The sequence below is a fragment of the Oncorhynchus keta genome, chromosome 14, assembly GCF_023373465.1.
Source record: "Oncorhynchus keta strain PuntledgeMale-10-30-2019 chromosome 14, Oket_V2, whole genome shotgun sequence".
Taxonomy (NCBI): domain Eukaryota; kingdom Metazoa; phylum Chordata; class Actinopteri; order Salmoniformes; family Salmonidae; genus Oncorhynchus; species Oncorhynchus keta.
In genome coordinates, this window is record NC_068434.1 from 31938707 (window position 1) to 31956190 (window position 17484).

General features: G+C 48.8%; 1 protein-coding gene across 3 annotated transcripts in view; it reads right to left on the reverse strand.

The window, feature by feature from the left end:
* LOC118370546 (tetratricopeptide repeat protein 28-like) overlaps window positions 1-17484 on the reverse strand; it is a 379819-nt gene that overhangs the window by 72010 nt on the left and 290325 nt on the right. The gene's annotated exons all lie outside the window — the stretch shown is intronic.

The window sequence follows — 17484 nt, forward strand, 5'->3', positions numbered from 1 at the left end:
AATCAGGGGAAGAGGAGAGGGGCTTAGCTTCACTCTTCAGCTGTGGGAGGGAAACAGACCCACTGACTGACTGACTGATTCTCCTCATCTATTCACCACTGGCAACACTTCTCTATCAGGGGGGCTGATGCTGGGAATATATTGTAGCATATTCTTATCTATCGCCTCAACGGGATATTTCTCCTCTCACCCCCATCCACCTGCATCAATATGAAGTGTAATATAAAGTGTAGGGTGTGCAGTAAAGTGGAGTGGTCTGCAGGCCTGACCCCCTAAGTGACGCACTCACTGTAGGCTTATTAGCTGTTTATATAGAGGGTAAACTGCTGGGAATTGGGGGCGGCTGTTTTTGTGTGGACAGATGTTCCATTAATCGCAGAGGAGAGGGCCAGATAATAACACATCTCCTTCCTGAGGTCTCCCTCTCTCTCTCCCTCTCTCTCTCGCTCTCTCTTTGTGTCTCCGTGTCTCTGTGTCTTACAGAACGGGAGGGGACTGGAGTAGGTTGGACGGGGGTCAGGGAAGAGGACAAAAACCCTGACAATTAAGGCCACAACTCTGCTTGATTTTTCTGCCTGCGTAGGAGCCTCTGTGACATGCTTGGAGTTACACTGACAGGGATGCTTGGAGTTACACTGACAGGGATGCTTGGAGTTACACTGACAGGGATGCTTGGAGTTACACTGACAGGGATGCTTGGAGTTACACTGACAGGGATGCTTGGAGTTACACTGACAGGGATGCTTGGAGTTACACTGACAGGGATGCTTGGAGTTACACTGACAGGGATGCTTGGAGTTACACTGACAGGGATGCTTGGAGTTACATGCTTGGAGCCTTCCTTCTGTGTTGTTTTCTGAGCCTTCATTCTGTGCTGTTTTCTGAGCCTTCATTCTGTGTTGTTTTCTGAGCCTTCATTCTGTGTTGTTTTCTGAGCCTTCATTCTGTGTTGTTTTCTGAGCCTTCATAATATAATATAATAATGTGCTGTTTATCATCAAAAGGCATGTGACTCAACAGTGCCCAGGTTACTACTATTGTAGCACACAGACGCTGGAACACACTCCCACTCCCACTAGCACACAGACGCTGGAACACACTCCCACTCCCACTAGCACACAGACGCTGGAACACACTCCCACTCCCACTAGCACACAGACGCTGGAACACACTCCCACTCCCACTAGCACACAGACGCTGGAACACACTCCCACTCCCACTAGCACACAGACACTGGAACACACTCCCACTCCCACTAGCACACAGACACTGGAACACACTCCCACTCCCACTAGCACACAGACACTGGAACACACTCCCACTCCCACTAGCACACAGATGCTGGAACACACATACACATTTTCTGTCTTCCATATTTTCTCTTTCCCAAACACACACACGCACACAGCAGTGCTATCGTTCTTGCATTTCACATGACTGCTGATGCCTGGAACCTATTACCTGCAGACATAAGGACTTCCAGCAGTTTGCTGGAGTTTAAAGCCTCGACAAGACATTATACCGGCCCAAGGAGGCAATTACCTCCCATCACAACTGTTGCTGTTTCATGTTCCCGGATAGCCTATCTAGGTCTGCTCAATTACATGTGCTGTTTGAAGCTCCGTTCAGCTCCATCTCTTCAACTCCAACTTCCACTCTGTGAGCAGAGAAACCAAGTGGAATCCTCTGCTCTCTATGTGTCTTGGAAATTGAGTGAGGTGAGGACAGAGGGGGAGAGAGAGAGAGAGAGAGAGAGAGAGAGAGAGAGAGAGAGAGAGAGAGAGAGAGAGAGAGAGAGAGAGAGAGACAGAGAGACAGAGAGACAGAGAGAGAGAGAGAGAGAGAGAGAGAGAGAGAGAGAGAGAGAGAGAGGAGAGGGAGAGAGGAGAGGAGAGAGAGAGAGAGAGAGAGAGAGAGAGAGACAGAGACAGAGAGAGACAGAGAGAGAGAGAGAGAGAGAGAGAGAGACAGAGACAGAGAGAGAGAGAGAGAGAGAGAGAGAGAGAGAGAGAGAGAGAGAGAGAGAGACAGAGAGAGACAGAGGAGACAGAGAGACAGAGAGACAGAGAGAGAGAGAGAGAGAGAGAGAGAGAGAGAGAGAGAGAGAGAGAGAGAGAGAGAGAGAGAGGGAGAGGAGAGGGAGAGAGAGAGAGAGAGAGAGAGACAGAGAGAGAGAGAGAGAGAGAGAGAGAGAGAGAGAGAGACAGAGAGAGAGAGAGAGAGAGAGAGAGAGAGAGAGAGAGAGAGAGAGAGAGAGAGAGAGAGAGAGACAGAGAGACAGAGAGACAGAGAGAGACAGAGAGAGAGAGAGAGAGAGAGAGAGAGAGAGAGAGAGAGAGAGAGAGAGAGAGAGAGAGAGAGAGAGAGAGAGAGAGAGAGAGAGAGAGAGAGAGAGAGAGAGAGAGAGGGAGAGAGAGAGAGAGAGAGAGAGAGAGAGAGAGAGAGACAGCGAGAGAGAGAGAGAGAGACAGAGAGAGAGAGACAGAGAGAGAGAGAGAGAGAGAGAGAGAGAGAGAGAGAGAGAGAGAGAGAGAGAGAGAGAGAGAGAGAGCAGAGGGACAGAGAGACAGAGAGAGAGAGAGAGAGAGAGAGAGAGAGAGAGAGAGAGAGAGAGAGAGAGAGAGAGAGAGCAACCTCTCTCCACAGTTGAGATGAGTTGTGCTTGTGATCAGTGTCCCTCTAAAGTGAGACTGCAATGCCGCATTTTCCGCATATATTTAATTTGTGATTTTCATGAATAGGAATATTTCCTAGGAATATTTATGTCCGTTGCGATATGCTAATTAGTGTCAGATGATGACAACGGTCCCGTTCACGGAATGGGGTGTCACTAGAGGTTAAAAATTCTTCAAGCTCTGTCAAGTTGTTGATCATTGCTGGACAGCCATTTTCAAGTCTTGCCATAGATTTTCAAGACGATTTAACCTCTAATGACTCCCCATCCCGCATGAGGGAGCATAATCATCGACTGACACTAATTAGCATAATGCAACAGACATAAATATTCCTAGAAAATATTCCTATTCATGAAAATCACAAGTGAAATATATTGAGACACAGCTTAGCCTTTTGTTAATCACCCTGTCATCTCAGATTTTCAAAATATGCTTTACAGCCAAAGCTAGACAAGCATTTGTGTAAGTTTATCGATAGCCTAGCATAGCATTTTGTCCAGCTAGCAGCAGGTAAATTGGTCACGGAAATCAGTAAAGCAATCAAATTAAATCGCTTACCTTTGATGAGCTTTGGATGTTTTCACTCATGAGACTCCCAGTTAGATAGCAAATGTTCCTTTTTTCCAAAAATATTATTTTTGTAGGCGGAATAGCTCCGTTTGTTCTTCACGTTTGGCTGAGAAATCGCCCCGGAAATTGCAGTCACGAAAACGGTGAAAAATATTCCAAATTAGCTCCATAATATCGACAGAAACATGGCAAACGTTGTTTATAATCAATTCTCAAGGTCTTTTTCAAATATCTATTCGATAATATATCCACCGGGACAATTGTTTTTTCAGTAGGACCGATTGGAATAATGGCTAATATAATGTATTTTACGCGAGAATCACTCTGGGAGCCATCAGATGACCAGTTGCGCAATAAAGCCGCTTACGGGTATTCTTCAACATAAATGCGTACAACTACGTCACAATGCTGTCGACACCTTGGGGAATACGGAGAAAAAGTCATCTGGTTGATAGCCCATTCACTGCTCAATAGGGACGCATTGGAACGCAGCACAAATGATGTTAAAATAAACTTGCTTAACATCCATTACATATCAAATGTAACCAGTCACGATGTCTGCATTTTACAACTTTCCCCATCAGAAACTGTTTATGATGAATCATGTGAGTAAAAATATCTCCATCCCTAGTCTACACACACACATACACACACACACACACACACACACACACACACACACACACACACACACACACACACACACACACACACACACACACACACACACACACACACACACACACACACACACACACACACACACACACACACACACACACTCCTATGCAGCTAATTAAGAGACTGTGTAGAAGGAAGGTGAAAAGGAGTATGCTCAAGTGTTTCTCTTAATGAGATGGGAACCAGTCAGAAGAAACAGGCTGAGAACAGAACAGTATCCAGGCAGGCAGCACCAGGAGCATGCTACATAGGAGAGGAGAGGAGAGGAGAGGAGAGGAGAGGAGAGGAGAGGAGAGGAGAGGGAGAGGAGAGGAGAGGAGAGGAGAGGAGAGGAGAGGAGAGGAGGCTAGAAAATGGGGGTAGATAAAAGGCTAGAGGGGTTTGTGTTTGAAGGATGAGAGAAGAGAACGCTAGAGACATCCCAGGGGTGAGGATGTCTCCAGATCTGAATTCACCTGCAGTGATGCATTCTGACAACAAAGGAAACATCTCAACTGGAATAAACAAGGAGAGGGAACCGCAAGGCTGATAGAGGGTGAGGAGAGGAAGGAGAGAGAGGGAGAGAGGTAGGGAGAGAGAAAGACAGGCTGATGATACCTGTGTAATGGTAAAATATTCAGAGGGCTTTATGAGTATCAACTCCAATCCCGCCCCTCTCTCTCTACATCTCTCTCTCTATATATATATCTCTCTCTCTACATCTCTATCTCTGTACATCTCTCTCTCTCGCTACATCTCTCATCTCTCTCTACAGTTCTATCTCTCTCTACATCTCTCTCGCTCACTCTCTCTCTACACATCTCTCTCTCTCATCTCTCTCTACATCTCTCTCTCTCACTCTACACATCTCTCTCCCTCTCTCTCTCCATCTCTCTCTCTACATCTCTCTTTCTCTCGACATCTCTTTCTCTATACATCTCTCTTTCTCCACATCTTTATCTCTCTCTACATCTCTCTCTCTATATCTCTCTCTACATCGCTCTCTCTATCTCTCTCTCTCTCTGTACACATCTCTCTCTCTCTATACATCTCTCTCTGTACATCTCTTTCTACATCTCTCTCTACATCTCTCTCTCTACATCTCTCGTTCTCTCTACATCTCTCTCTCTACCTCTCTGTTTCTCTACATCTCTCTCTCTACATCCCTCTCTACATCTCTCTCTCTCTCTCTCTCTGCATATCTCTCTCTCTCTCTCTACATCTCTCTCTCTCTCTCTCTCTCTATACATCTCTTTCTCTCTCTCTCTGCATATCTCTCTCATCTCTCTCTACACATCTCTCTCTCTCTCTTATTCTCTCTCTCTGTAAATCTCTCTCTCCATCTCTTTCTCTCTACATCCCTCTCTCTGTTTGCACACTGGTATGGATCCTCTGGGAGCCACCATTATATCAGCCAAATGACTGCCTCTCTGCCATATCAAAACCTTCTGCTTTTTATGCAGGCAGTAAGCTGTGCTCTGCCAAGCGGGGGCACATACAGCTGTGGCTGACTGCTCCCCCTCTCTCACCACACACAGCAGTGTGCAGCTCTCTGTGGGGGGCAATTCTCACAGTGGGCAATAAAACAAGCGTGGTCCATGTAAGTTACCCTCATTAGGGCATTTAGACAAAATAAATATCAATTTGACCACGTTTGCTACCACTCTCATAACAAAACATTTTTTGTATCACAGTATCATCATCATGGTCATCTTCAGGGCCGGGGTCGATCCCATTTTGATTCAGGAAGTGAATCAATATATAAATCCCACTTGTTCCAGCAGCATTACCTGTGTGACCTCCAGGTATCAGATACATTAAGCCAGTTGGGAGCGTGAAGAGTCCTTAGCCTCCCCAGGACACACACACAAAGGATTGATTGTTCACAAAGGTCAGAGCATAGGTAAGGACACTCGTCACAGCATCTCCACTTCCACACTGGCACACACACACACACACGCACACACACACACACAGGCAGTAACATTCTCTCTCTCACACACACACACACACACACACACACACACACACACACACACACACACACACACACACACACACACACACACACACACACACACACACACACACACACATATAGGCAGTAACATTCATACAAACACACACACACACACGCACACACACACACACACACACACAGGCAGTAACATTCTCTCTCTCTCACACACACACACACACACACACACACACACACACACACACACACACACACACACACACACACACACACACACACACACACACACACACACACACACACACACACACACACAGGCAATAACATTCACACACACACACACACACACACACACACACACACACACACACACACACACACACACACACACACACACACACACACACACACACACACACACACACACACACACACACACACACACACATATAGGCAGTAACATTCATACAAACACACACACACACACACACACACAAACACACACACACGTACACACACACAGGCAGTACCATTCACACAAACACACACACACATACAGGCAGTAACATTCACACAAACACACACACACACGTACACACACACACGTACACACACATACAGGCAGTAACATTCACACAAACACACAAACATACACACACAGGCAATAACACACACACACACACACACACACACACACACACACACACACACACACACACACACACACACACACACACACACACACACACACACACACACACACACACACACACACACACACACACACACACACATACAGGCAGTAACATTCACACAAACACACACACACACACAGGCAGTAACATTCACACAAACACACAAACACACAGGCAATAACATTCACACACACACACACACACACACACACACACACACACACACACACACACACACACACACACACACACACACACACACACACACACACACACACACACACAGACACACAGTAACATTCACACAAACACAGGGACTCACAAGCCTGCTGTGTACACACACACTCTTTCAGTAGTTTCCTACATGCTCTGCCCTGGCAAGCTGGAATGCCCATTTATTTTCCTGAAATGTGGGCAGCCTTGCTGGAAAATCGGACTGTGCCCCTCAAGTGGTGTAGGGTTGATATGTCAAGCTAACCCTCTGACAATTCGCTAGACAAAACAAGAGAAAGGGGTTGTTGGAAATTGCAGAGTGCTGGGTGAGGAAGTGAAAGAGGATGGGAGAGGATGAGAGAGGATGGGAGAGGGTGGGAGAGGATGGGAGTGGGTGGGAGAGGATGAGAGAGGATGGGCGAGGATGAGAGAGGGTGGAAGATGATGGGAGAGAGTGGGAGAGGGTGGGAGAGGATGGGAGAGAGTGGGAGAGGGTGGGAGAGGATGAAAGAGGGTGGGAGAGGATGAGAGAGGATGAAAGACGGTGGGACAGCGTGGGAGAGGATGGGAGAGGGTAGCAGGGTAGAAGAGAAGCAACTCCATATTCCCCCTACCTCCCCTCCTTTATCTCAGTCCTCTCAGGGCAGGATGGCAACATTGTTCAACTGCAAGCGGAAGCCCTGTATGACTGTAACCTCTGGTTGAACAGGAACATCAGGGGAAGATAAATGGCCTGAATTGAGAGCATGCTAGATACCTCCTAGCTAGCTCTCAGAGAAAAGCTCAGCTGCTGCCCAGCTGTTTCTTCTTCTGGTGAATGATAATGTCCATGGTGTAATGGGATAGCTGGGTAATGTCTGTAGATCAGTGAAGACAGCTGACGTTGTCATGGAGGGGGAAGGGGACGTGGCTGGGCACTTTGAATTCTATTTGAAATCCAGCACAGAAGGAAATATAACCAGTCAATACAATCATTTCTGGTGAACAGGGGTCGTACTTGGTCAATTACACTGTTTTTTATTCAGTAACACAGTTTCTGCGGTAAACATTTAAGGCCTTTTAACTAAGCATCTATCTACCAAATGTAGTTCAGACAGATAAGATATTGTGTTGTGATGTGTACATCAGCTGACTCCTCGCTTTAACACTGATGGGGTTTAACTTGAACGGCAGGGGTGACATGGATAAATGTGGTCAGCAAAGGCTACGCTTATGCAAACCCTCCTACCAGCCCCCGACCATGTGGGCTAGAGACATTTCATGAAAAAGAGAGAGAGAGAGAGAAGTTCAGTTCACTCAGGATTCCCGGTGAGTCGTGGAAGGAGGACTATACAACACATAACGGCAGCTATAAGGGAACGTAAGAAACAGTTGATATAAAGCAGAATTTACCACATCCATCCATTAAAAGCTAATTAGCAGTTGCTATGGCTGCGTGCTGGGTCTGAAGACAGAACAAGGAACTATATTTAGCACCCAGGGCCTCAGCCTGCATCTAAAAGCATCCAGGAAACCAGTCCAAGGACGTCACACTACAGGGTTACTCAAGGGCATTACAGAAACCATGGCGATCGCACTAGGTCTGGAAAGCATTACCTGTCACCCAATACAGTAGGACAAAGCAAGGCTAACATACACAACTACAGAATACACTTCCATTACTAAAAAGGGTACAGACTCCAGAGAGAATGACAATTAGAGAGTTTGAAAGAAACGGAGAACAAGATAGAGAGGAGAGAAATAGAGACAAAGGGGGAGATGAGCGAGGCATACATGTAGGTCAGATGTGAAGGCCCTGATCAACATGTCGTAGCCTAGTGCTGCCTAGTGCCGACTGCTGACAGACAGACAGACAGACAGACAGACAGACAGACAGACAGACAGACAGACAGACAGACAGACAGACAGACAGACAGACAGACAGACAGACAGACAGACAGACAGACAGACAGACAGACAGGACACAGACAGACAGGACACAGACAGACAGACAGACAGGACACAGACAGACAGACAGACAGACAGACAGACAGACAGACAGACAGACAGACAGACAGACAGACAGACAGACAGACAGACAGTGATAGGAATGAAGACTGACGACCCACAGGTACATTCATACGGCTCTTATTCTGCCCCAGTCTCTGAGATACATGAGTGAGAGCTTTAATTCAGCTCTCTGAAATCCATCCACAATAACAAACTCTTCAAGTTTAATAGGTTTAGACAGACACTCAGACCCAATCAGATTTCAATGAAATTGTGAGAGGCACCACTCCCTTAGATTCATTTGTTTTAACTGAGTTTTCCCATGGTGACATGGGGGTGAGGTCGAGGGAGAGCTAGTGTGTCTGGAGCCAGGTAGACAGAGAGAGAGAGGGAGGGCGGAGAGAGGGGGGGGGCAAGAGGGAGAGCTAGTGTGTCTGGAGCCAGGTAGACAGAGAGAGAGAGGGAGGGCGGAGAGAGGGGGGAGGCAAGAGGGAGAGCTAGTGTGTCTGGAGCCAGGTAGACAGAGAGAGAGAGGGAGGGCGGAGAGGGGGGGAGGCAAGAGGGAGAGCTAATGTGTCTGGAGCCAGGTAGACAGAGAGAGAGAGGGAGGGCGGAGAGGGGTGGGGGGCAAGAGGGAGGGAAAGGGGGGAAACTATTTGCACATTGTTACAACACTGTATACAGACATAATATGACATTTGAAATGTCTTTATTCTTTTGGAATTGATGTGTGAGTGTAATGTTTACTGTTCATTTTTGTATTATCTATTTCACTTGCTTTAGTAATGTAAACATACGCTTCCCATGTCAATAAAGCCCCTGAAATTGAAATTGAGACAGACAGAGAGAGAGAGAGAGAGAGAGAGAGAGAGAGAGAGAGAGAGAGAGAGAGAGAGAGAGAGAGAGAGAGAGAGAGAGAGAGAGAGAGAGAGAGAGAGAGAGAGAGAGAGAGAGAGAGAGAGAGGGCAACCAGTGAAGAACAAACACCATTGTAAATACAACCCATATTTATGTTAATTTATTTTCCCTTTTGTACTTTAACTATTTGCACATAGTTACAGCACTGTATATATACATAATATGACATGTTAAATGCCTCTATTCCTTTGGAACTTTGTGAGTGTAATGTTCACTGTTCATTTTTTATTGTTTATTTCACTTTTGTTTATTATCTATTTTATTTGCTTTGGCAATGTAATCATATGTTTCCCATGCCAATAAAGCCCTTTGAATTAAATTGAGAGAGAGGGGGGAGAGAGCAAGAGAAGGAGGGAGAGAGAGAGGGGAGAGAGCAAGAGAAGGAGGGAGAGAGGAGGGACATGAAAGATGGTGCAGCTCTGGATAAATGATGAGGAGAGAAGGAAAGGTTGTTTACAGTAAACGCAACCAAATCCATCTCTCGTCTTCTCCTGTCCTGTCTTCTTCTTCCTCTCCTCTGTGATATCTAAAAAAGCACTTTATCTTGGCCTAAGGAAACAGAGTGCGTGGCTGAAGGGAGGTTTAAATGCGCTGGGGCCTCTTTCCTCCTCGGACTCACTTGGTCCCAGCTCAATCAGCCGCAGAGAGCTGGGCGTGGAGGGGGGCTGCAGAGAGCTGGGTGTGGAGGGGGGCTGCAGAGAGCTGGGCGTGGAGGGGGGCTGCAGAGAGCTGGGTGTGGAGGGGGGCTGCAGAGAGCTAGGCGTGGAGGGGGGCTGAGGTATGGGGTCTCTGATGGTTAAGGAAATAGATTGGTGACAGGTAAGGGTACAAGTGGCAAATTCCCTTTCCACCTCTAAGATACAAGGCCCTTGTAAAAACGACTATTGTTCATATCCAGATGTGTCCGTCTCAGAGTTAACATGGCACTTCTGCTTACCAGTCCTACTCGTTATCCTTAGCGCCTCACATCCAGTCTCTGAGCACAGCACCCATCACACAGCATCCTCAGTCAGAACCCTCTCTGATAAACCTTGGCTAGAAGTCAAAAGCCAAACTCCAACATGTCTGACACTGACTCTGTCCGTGCTCTCTCTGAAGTGTGGGGTAAATAAATCCCCAATGACATGCAGTGGAGAGAGAGAGAGAGTGAGAGAGAGAAAGAGAGAGAGAGAGAGAGAGAGAGAGAGAGAGAGAGAGAGAGAGAGAGAGAGAGAGAGAGAGAGAGAGAGAGAGATCGCTGTGGCTGGTTTCAGCAGACAGACAGACAGACAGACGAGCCGTTTAAATCCCCTCTCCCTCTGTGCCTTTATTCCCCAAATGTAATTACGGGCCTGGCGAGGCCTGGTTGTCAGGCAGGCTGAGGCTGTAGAGACAGCCCAGAGCCCAGAGCCCAGAGCCCAGAGCCCTGCAGCACAGTACAGTAGCAACCCCATCAGACAGCACACTGTCTGCCTCAGTGGGAGTAGGGGACAGGAAGCTTCATGGACATCTTCAACACCACACCACCTGCCTGTTCAATGACCTCAGCCTCTCAGCCACACCAGGTTAACCCAATACCTTCGGTGCTGCAGGGGCTCAGCCGACGCCACTGGTCACACAGATCAAGGAGGAAAGAGGATCTCAGCACTGGGCTGTACTATCAGACAGCTTCCAAGGAACAGAAACACCACCAGCTGCTCACAGGAGGCAGATTTAAGAGCTGAGCAAGATGTGCGCGAGGGGAGCATGGTGTGGTAAGCTTCCCCAGTAGTCAGCTATAGGCTAGGGGAACAATCCCAGAAGGAGTCCCAGCAACATTCCATTCCATGTAGACACATGCACCACACATCTCCCTCCTGACTGGGGGGTCCAGATTAGTGAGGAAATAGGAAGGGCTGGGTGGGGGGAGAGATGAAACACAGAAACCGTTTAATTGGCTTTTTGCTGCCAAATGTTCCTGGGGCGTTGCAACTGGAGTGACATCGGTGTCTTTCATTCATCACGGAGGACAGGAAAAGGGGAAAGACACAGAAGATGAAAGAGAGCCGACAATAATGGCAGAGGAGAGATCTATCTGTGGGGACGGGGAGGCAGGCTGCAGGTTGTGGGGTGGGGGCAGGGTGGGGGGATAAACGGTGCTCTTAAGCAGACAGGGCGCTTACGAGCAGCGGGCTCCAGCTGTGAGCGTGCACCACAAGGTGCAAGATTGACAGGGAGGGTAAACGGCTGATAGCGGGGGGGCCTGATTGTATTTCTACCTTGCGGTCCCCGACCCTGGGCCCTGGCAGAGAGAGCCACAGCCTGTCCTAAGGGGTGGGGGATTGATTGCCCTTACAGCCCTTCAGACACAGATTTAGTTGGGCAACTTGGGCAACCACCCGAGGACGAGAGCAACACTGTGAGTTAGAACTGCTATAGGCTCCTAAACACCCCAGTGTCTCCATAGAGGACGAGAGCAACACTGTGAGTTAGAACTGCTATAGGCTCCTAAACACCCCAGTGTCTCCATAGACACTCAGAGAGAGACACACAGAGAGGGTGGGAGAACAGAGAGAGAGAGAGAGAGAGAGAGAGAGAGATAGATAGAGAGAGAGACAGCGAGAGAGAGAGAGAGCGAGAGACAGAGAGAGAGAGAGAGACAGAGAGAGAGAGCGAGAGACAGAGAGAGAGAGAGAGACAGAGAGAGAGAGAGAGCGAGAGACAGAGAGAGAGAGAGAGACAGAGAGAGACAGAGCGAGAGAGAGAGACAGAGAGAGAGAGAGACAGAGAGAGAGAGACAGAGAGAGAGAGACAGAGAGAGACAGAGAGAGACAGAGAGAGGGGGTGGGAGAACAGAGAGAGAGAGAGCGAGAGAGAGAGAGACAGAGAGAGAAAGAGAGAGAGAGAGACAGAGAGACAGAGAGAGAGACATAGAGAGAGAGAGAGAGAGAGAGAGAGAGAGAGAGAGAGAGAGAGAGAGAGAGAGAGAGAGAGGAGAGAACAGAGAGAGAGAGACAGAGAGAGACAGAGAGAGAGAGAGAGAGAGAGAGAGAGAGAGAGAGAGAGAGAGAGAGAGAGAGAGAAAGAAGGGAAGAGAAAGAGTGACAGAAAGGGTTTGGAGAGAGAGGGGGAGACCGAAAGCGCGGAGAGAAAGAGAGGGGCGACATGTTTACCACTCTGCAGGGACGGTGTTGGAATTTAAAGGCCTGATTTTTCTGGAATGCTTGTTGTGTTCAAGTCACGCAATGTAAGCAGAGGGATTTGCCAGTGTAGGAGGAACACTTGGCTGTGCTTACCTCTCCCTCTCTACTCTCAGTTCAGCTCAGCTTAGTGAAGGGTCTGCTGTCTGGGAGGAGGAGTAGGGGGAGCGTTGGGATTAGGAAACCCTCAAGTTTTTTCACCACTCTGCACTGGAAGTGTCTGTGTGTTTCAAAGATGAGAGACCTAAAGCCCTGTTTTAATTTACTTCACTCATTCCAGGGTGAATAAAATGGAGAAAACACCACTCCTGTTTTGGTGACTATGTGTTTGTGTGTCAGATTGGCTTCTTGATGTTCGAGTGTGAACAGAGTAGAAATCAGGGAGAGGAGGACAGAGAAAGGATGGGAGAGAGGGAGAGGAGGACGTAGAAAAGGTGGGAGAGAGGGAGAGGAGGACGGAGAAAGGGTGGTAGAGAGGGAGAGGAGGACAGAGAAAGGGTGGTAGAGAGGGAGAGGAGGACAGAGAAAGGGTGGTAGAGAGGGAGAGGAGGACAGAGAAAGGGTGGGAGAGAGGGAGAGGTAGAGAACGGGTGGGAGAGAGGGAGAGGAGGACGGAGAAAGGATGGGAGAGAGGGAGAGGAGGACGGAGAAAGGGTGGGAGAGAGGGAGAGGAGGACAGAGAAAGGGTGGGAGAGAGGGAGAGGTTGACAGAGAAAGGGTGGGAGAGAGGGAGAGGTTGACAGAGAAAGGGTGGGAGAGAGGGAGAGGAGGACAGAGAAAGGGTGGGAGAGAGGGAGAAGTTGACAGAGAAAGGATGGGAGAGAGGGAGAGGTTGACAGAGAAAGGGTGGGAGAGAGGGAGAGGTTGACAGAGAAAGGGTGGGAGAGAGGGAGAGGAGGACAGAGAAAGGGTGGTAGAGAGGGAGAGGTAGACAGAGAAAGGATGGGAGAGAGGGAGAGGTTGACAGAGAAAGGATGGGAGAGAGGGAGAGGTTGACAGAGAAAGGATGGGAGAGAGGGAGAGGAGGACAGAGAAAGGGTGGGAGAGAGGGAGAGGTTGACAGAGAAAGGGTGGGAGAGAGGGAGAGGAGGACAGAGAAAGGGTGGGAGAGAGGGAGAGGTTGACAGAGAAAGGATGGGAGAGAGGGAGAGGAGGACAGAGAAAGGGTGGGAGAGAGGGAGAGGTTGACAGAGAAAGGATGGGAGAGAGGGAGAGGAGGACAGAGAAAGGGTGGGAGAGAGGGAGAGGTTGACAGAGAAAGGATGGGAGAGAGGGAGAGGTTGACAGAGAAAGGATGGGAGAGAGGGAGAGGAGGACAGAGAAAGGGTGGGAGAGAGGGAGAGGTTGACAGAGAAAGGATGGGAGAGAGGGAGAGGAGGACAGAGAAAGGGTGGGAGAGAGGGAGAGGTTGACAGAGAAAGGATGGGAGAGAGGGAGAGGTTGACAGAGAAAGGATGGGAGAGAGGCAGAGGTGGGCGGAGGGAAGGAGGAGGACCAGCAGTGCAGCCGAGCCAACACCAACATCTAGTACATGAGTCATACCACATCTGGCTGGCCCAGCATCAGGCTGAGGTGGACTGGAACTAGAGCCCAATCCCATGGTAGCACTATGCTGGGATGGGATCCTTCTTTTGTCTGAAAATATTTGAACAGAGTTGCTCTCAGTGAGCTGGTAGAAGAGGCTAAGTACAGTAGAACTGCACAGAAACAGAAACAGGGATCAGTGGACTACTATTTGTGTTTTGTGGTGTTTACAGAGAAATTTATGCATTACATACATGTAACCACAACCCACCTGTTGTACAGCAGCTTCACAACCTGCACATGCTGGTGAAATATACAGCTACTTACATTCTTCCTCTCCAGACACTCCAACACTGCAGAGATAATAACCAGGAAATGGTTTCACTCGCATAACTCCTTTCAACACACACGCGCACACACACACGCATATAAAGATGACACAGAAAAAGCCATCTTTTGTCTGCTGAGCGCTGATGAAAAGCTACCCAGTGAGAACTTCAATCACTTGTGAAAATGAGTTGGAGACGTGCTGAACCCCCGGCAGTGTCATTAGGCCTGTCTGTCACTCTGCTGGGGCGCTGGGGGAGCAGCCGTTGGCCTCCTCTCTGTCTCTCTACCTCTCTCCTCCTCTCAGCCTCCTCTGTCTCTCTGCCTCTCTCCTCCTCTCAACCTCCTCTCTATCTCTCTGCCTCTCCCCTCCTCTCAGCCTCCTCTCAGCCTCCTCTCTGTCTCTCTGCCTCTCTCCTCCTCTCAGCCTCCTCTCTGTCTCTCCTCCTCTCAGCCTCCTCTCTGTCTCTCCTCCTCTCAGCCTCCTCTCTGTCTCTCCTCCTCAATGCCTCTCTGTCTCTCTGCCTCTCCTCCTCTCAGCCTCCTCTCTGTCTCTCTGCCTCTCTCCTCCTCTCATCCTCCTCTCTGTCTCTCCTCATCTCAGCCTCTCTGTCTCACTGACTCTCTCCTCTCAGCCTCCTCTCTGTCTCTCCTCCTCTCAGCCTCCTCTCTGTCTCTCCTCCTCTCAGCCTCCTCTCTGTCTCTCCTCCTCAAAGCCTCTCTGTCTCTCTGCCTCTCTCCTCCTCTCAGCCTCCTCTCTGTCTCTCCTCCTCTCAGCCTCCTCTCTGTCTCTCCTCCTCTCAGCCTCCTCTCTGTCTCTCCTCCTCAAAGCCTCTCTGTCTCTCTGCCTCTCTCCTCCTCTCAGCCTCCTCTCTGTCTCTCTGCCTCTCTCCTCCTCTCATCCTCCTCTCTGTCTCTCCTCATCTCAGCCTCTCTGTCTCACTGCCTCTCTCCTCCTCTCAGCCTCCTCTCTGTCTCTCCTCCTCTCAGTCTCTCTGCCTCTCTCCTCCTCTCAGCCTCCTCTCTGTCTCTCTGCCTCTCTCCTCCTCTCACCAGGGTTGAGGACCTAGGGGGATCAGGGGGAGGACCTAGGGGGACCAGGGGGAGGAGCTACCGGAGCCAGGGGGAGGACCTAGGGGGACCAGGGGGAGGAGCTACGGGAGCCAGGGGGAGAGGCCTCATGCTCGGGATTCTACTCTGCTACTGGAATAATTAAATGAAATCAAATCCTAATGAAGCTGTATGAGGGGTGGTGTGTTTGTAGAGTACATAACCCCCCTGAAGGCTCATACATTCAGACAGACTGCATGCATATTCAGTGATATGCATATTCACTGCGATATTATGCATATGATTTTGCCACACATGCATGCACGCAAGTGAGCACACACGCATACACACACCCTGCTGTAAGCCCCAGAGTGCCATCAGGAAATGGAGAGAGGGAGAGAGGCTGATGAGATTGGCCTCTGTGGAGCCAGTGTTTTTCTCATCATTAACTCTTCAGAGGATCACACAACCTAATCACACTAAGCCTCTCTGAAAGACAATGAAGTCACAGACGTGCCCATGCACATATCCATGGAGGAATCACACACACATCCTTTATTTATGTCACATGTTAAATCCTGCAGTCGAGTCCCGTAGAGAAAACGGGGAAGACCATTGTGTTCTTGAGAATTTCCCCTTTCCATAGTGGGGTCATATCAGTGTGTGGCTCAAACGGACGCTACAGACACAAGTTGGTACATCAGCAATACCAACTTCAGACGAGTCCTGTGTCACTTGTGGGGTTCGTAGAGCAAAACGGAGAACTCTATCGTTCTCTTGGCAGCAGGTAGCCTAGTGGTTAGAGTGTTGGACTAGTAACCAGCAGGTAGCCTAGTGGTTAGAGTGTTGGACTAGTAACCAGCAGGTAGCCTAGTGGTTAGAGTGTTGGACTAGTAACCAGCAGGTAGCCTAGTGGTTAGAGTGTTGGACTAGTAACCAGCAGGTAGCCTAGTGGTTAGAGTGTTGGACTAGTAACCAGCAGGTAGCCTAGTGGTTAGAGTGTTGGACTAGTAACCAGCAGGTAGCCTAGTGGTTAGAGTGTTGGACTAGTAACCAGCAGGTAGCCTAGTGGTTAGAGTGTTGGACTAGTAACCAGCAGGTAGCCTAGTGGTTAGAGTGTTGGACTAGTAACCAGCAGGTAGCCTAGTGGTTAGAGTGTTGGACTAGTAACCAGCAGGTAGCCTAGTGGTTAGAGTGTTGGACTAGTAACCAGCAGGTAGCCTAGTGGTTAGAGTGTTGGACTAGTAACCAGCAGGTAGCCTAGTGGTTAGAGTGTTGGACTAGTAACCAGCAGGTAGCCTAGTGGTTAGAGTGTTGGACTAGTAACCAGCAGGTAGCCTAGTGGTTAGAGTGTTGGACTAGTAACCAGCAGGTAGCCTAGTGGTTAGAGTGTTGGGTCAGTAACCGAAAGGTTGCGACATCGAATCAAGCTGACAAGATAAAAATCAGTCGTTCTGTCCCTGAACAAGGCAGGTAACCAACCCACTGTTCCCCAGTAGGCCATCATTGAACATAAGAATTTATTCTTAACTGACTTGCCTAGTTAAATAAAGGTTACATTTTTTAAAAAATGATAATAATAATAATCGTGTTTGTGAGAGACTCCCATACCATATAGGGCTCATAATAGTTTATAGGACAAACTGTTTTTTGGGAGGTCTGACAAACACTTCCACCGCAGATGGGGAAGGCCGACATAGCGGATGCTGTGGATTGAGACGCAGAAC